The following is a 4,605-nucleotide window of genomic DNA, read 5'->3' on the forward strand; positions in this document are numbered from 1 at the left end:
TGTAAAAGAGCCATTAATACTTCACAAAAATTGCTTGGAAAAGTGTATTGCTTTCAGCGCCAAAAATTAAAGGCGCGATTACTTACCTAGTCAGCCTTATCACGAGTTTCATTTTCCCCGAACCGCTTCATTTTACACTTTTCATTTCCATGTATTTACTATGGGCGGATGAAAACTTTTCGGGTGAATTTTAAATCGGGCGAAACTCAGGATAGATAAGGCAGAGTATGCTTTAACTCATTTGAAAACTAAACTACAAAAGTGGGTACGTATTTATAATGAAACACAACTCACCTTCTTATTCAATGTGCAACAGCAACACACGTCATTTTATTAAATAAGCAATTAAGTTTTTTTTTTTTGTAATAAAGTAAATGAGAGAGAAAATTGATATTTAATTGGTCCAGACTTCAATGGGACAGAGCTGATACAAAAACAAAACAAAGCTATAAGTAATAAATTGCTTAAAAAACAATCATAAATAATTATATATATAATTAATTTCGAACAGCCAAAGTTTAAGTAAGTGAGCTTTTTAATCTAAGGGACACAAAGGTTACTAATAGCAGAAGGAATAAAACCGACATAACAACTAATGTACCGCTGTTCAAAAAAAAACAAAACGGGAAGTTTTCAAAAGCTATCGATGTATTTATTTTGACTTGTTTACATTAATATTCATACAAGAAAAAAAGCAATGGCGAAATTGATTAATAAAGTGTTTAATCTCGGACAGCATTTATAACAGACTGTATCTTACAACTTGCGCGAAGAGAACTAACAGGGCAATTCTGCCAACTCACTCAAATATGTTTTTTTCAACAAATTTACCAATCGTAGTTAGATAAATTTGGTAAAAAAATTATTACATATTATATGTTATATGAACGTACAATTTTCCGTTCTTTCTGAATTTAAGATAACCTCGAGATGACCTTGAAATTGACCCTCACGTAATTTTTGCCACCCGGCATTGGAAAGCTTGAGTTTTTAATGAATTTTACATATTTTTTAAAAAGTTTTAAGTTAAAAGAAAAATGGGCAGTGGAGGGTAACGTTCAGAAAGAATACCCCGTATGCATTTTCTTTTATAATAAAAATTGGTAAATGGAAAAAATAAATTGAAAAAAAATAAAAAAAATAAAAAAATGAATACTAGGGCAAATAAATAAAAATCTTTTGTAAAAATTAAATTAAATAAAAAATATATTTTTCCTTTAAAACAATGTAATCAAAAAATAAATTGGAAAATGGAAATACATAAATTAAATAAAAAAAAAAGAAAATAGTACTACAAAATGTATAATTTTTTTTTTGTTTTTAAAACAAAATCTAAAAATTAAGAAAATACAAAAAAAATTAAATAAGATCCCAAACATTAAATAAAATAAGTTTCTAAATAAGAGAATTATATCTCAAACTTAAAAGAAAATTAAACTATAAAAAAGAAGCAAATTGATTTAAAAAAGAAAAATATAAAATATACAGTGGCGGTCAAAAGTGGATGAATGGTGTTTCGTTTCTAATATTTACAATATTTTTCAAGCAACATTTTTGTTATAAAAAACTTTATTTCTTATAAACTTACTCAAACTTTATACAGAATTTAGAAAAACTCAAAAAAATTTTATCTAAATTTCGAGCTTTTTACCCAGAATTTTTAGAATTTTTTGGGGAAATATGCAGTTAACAGGGTTATAAAATTTTAGTCAATAACTGCAAGTTTTTCGCGGCTAAAAATCGCATTGATTTGAAAACAATTTTTTGTCGACGGCGTATTTCCATAAAAACATTAATTGTTTGTGGAAAAATATGCGCAAGACGGTTTGCAAAACAAATTTAAAAAAGTCAACGCCAGTTTTCCTAAATTACGCTATATATATGAAAAAAACGCAAAAGCCGTCCGCAAGAAAAAATTATTAAAAATCAATGCGTAAAAAAAGCCATAACTTACAGTGGCGGTCAAAAGTGGATGAATGGTTTTTCGTTTCGGCTAAAAAAGCCGTTCAAAACTTGCACTTATTTTACTAAAATTTTATAAGCCTGTTAACTGCATACCTATAAAATTTCTAAAAATTCTGGTTATAAAAAAATATCATAAATTTTTAAAACGAAAAACCATTCATCCACTTTTGACCGCCACTGTAAGTTATGGCTCATTCCACGGTGACGAGTGTGACATTCTCTAAAGCGATTATTTTCTGTTCGGTTTCCGAGGTACACACAATGCATATAAGAAAAATTTCTAAAACCATTTAATCCAAAGGAGTTATATGAATTTTAAGTTTTTATTGTAAGCAAATCTCGGGATTTTCGGGAGCTCAAAAATACCGGGAACCCTTATACGCTTATAGTCGAAGAGAATCTTTCATACAAATTGACCCGCCCTAATTTATTTTCGTATATTGCTTATTATTTAAGAGGGTCAAATTTCCCAACAAAAAAAAATTATTTTAAAATTTTCACAACTTCACTATACACACCACATGTATACAGTCATGCGAAAAATAATAGGGAAACGACATTTTGACCAGTTTCGATTGTTTTTCTTTTTTACAGCTCATTATCTAACAAAAACCATGTAAAACCAAATTTAAAACTTTGTAGAAAAATTTGCAAAATTAACAAACTTTTACAAAAACAACAACCTTTTTTTATTGATTTTTGATAGCTTTTTTGCCGACGGTGTTATTATTTTCTTCTATACCAAAAAAAATTTTCCCACTTGGCATGGAAGAAAATGCGAAACACCTCAGCAAAAAAAAAAAAAAAATCAAAAATCAACGCCACTTAAAACCTGCACCTTATTAAGCCAGAATTTAATAGGCTATATAACCGTATACTTACGAGTTTTTCTAAATCTCATTCTTAATAAAAAGTTGATTGTTGTAAAATTTTGTTGGTTTTCTTAATGAGCTGCATTTTTATAAAAAAAAAATAGTAAACATTAAACAATTAAAAGAAAAATAGCCAAAACTGGTCAAAATAATGTGCTCCTATTATTTTTCACGCGACTACTTAACATGTGTATGTGAACGCACACATGCACATATACATTTTTTTTAGCTTCTCCGACGATTGCTGTTATGGTTTTTCGTTGACTGCGGTCAAGCTTGTGTGATAAGATTTTCATAATTGCTGTTTTTGTTTTTTTTTTTCACGTCCGCTTGCATATCATTGTTTGTATTACGTACTTTAAAATATTCATAAATACATAATAGCGAAGTTAATGAAGGAAATGTTTAAATGAGTTTCGTAATTATTACTTATGCTTTTTTATTTCATAGGGTCATCAAATGTACACTTTATACATTTATTGCCAAATATCATAAAAGTGGTTTTTGGCGAATACTTGAGTTGTTTAAAATCCAGTTTTTAGGAATGTACCTGTGTATGTTCCATACAAGTTTGTATGCATGTGCATTAGACCGTACCACAATAGAAAGGAACAAAAAAAAACGAATAATAATTTACTGACATTAGATATGACCATCAAAACCAACTGATTTCTGAAATTGTTATGTAAGGAAGGCACAATCTGCAAGAATACTTTGGAGAGTAAATAGTGAATAAGTAGAGAATGTATTATAAAAACAAATTAAATGTTCGATTAACTCTAAAATTATTGTAAATGTTCGTTACTGACGTTAAGTGGCGGAAAGTATGAGAAGAAAAATGAGATTACTTTATGTACATACACATATTGTACTACGGGCAGCGCTCGGGGCCCCCACATGTAATGACGAAAGAACAAAAAAAAAAAATATTTTTAAGAGATTACAAAAAAGATCGCGGGTATTAAGAAGATTTGTCAGCACCATCAATACATCTTGCGGAACCTATCTTAGCTCCTACTGGGTCTGGTGAGATTCTCGACTCACACATTAATTGAAATTTCGATGGGACGCTGGAACTAACAGCTCAGAATGACCTCGGACATATCGAAGCATACGGAAATAAGGGACGAGGACACTTGAATTGTTTATCAACCACCTGCGAGGAAATACGTAATAACTTTGAGGGGAAAGAAAGTACAGTCAGTCGGATCAAAAATACAAAATATTCGTACTATTCCATCTCTGTACATAAAAGAGACTGCCGGGGGGTCAGTCGTTTAATACAACATGCAACATGAGCGGCAAGTACAAAGGAATTCAGACGAGAATTTCAGAAGAAAACACGTGATATAAAGTCAAAAATTAACGATACTGTTAAAATGAATATACTTATAATTATTTTTTTCCAATTAATTGTATTTAATTATTAACTCAAAAAAGGGGCCCACACGTATACCGGCCTCATGCCCTTACATTCTTAATCCGCCCCTTCTGGTAAGTAATTGTTTGATATACGACACTAGTATATTAAAAACATGTTAAATAAATAAAAAGTTTAATTAGATATGCATGTACATAGTATATTGAATTCACTTTTGAAACGGAAAAATGAAATGTCTGGTAAGTATTTGTTTGTTATCCGACACTACATAGAACATTAAAAACGTGTTAAATAAATGAAAAGTTCAATAAGATACCTATGTACATATGTACATAGACATATTGAATTCACTTGTGAAACGGAAATTACTTAATTACCAGGTGTTTT

This window comes from Rhagoletis pomonella, unplaced genomic scaffold, assembly GCF_013731165.1.
Source record: "Rhagoletis pomonella isolate Grant_MI unplaced genomic scaffold, Rhpom_1.0 Rhpom_scaffold_00001, whole genome shotgun sequence".
In the NCBI taxonomy this organism is placed as follows: domain Eukaryota; kingdom Metazoa; phylum Arthropoda; class Insecta; order Diptera; family Tephritidae; genus Rhagoletis; species Rhagoletis pomonella.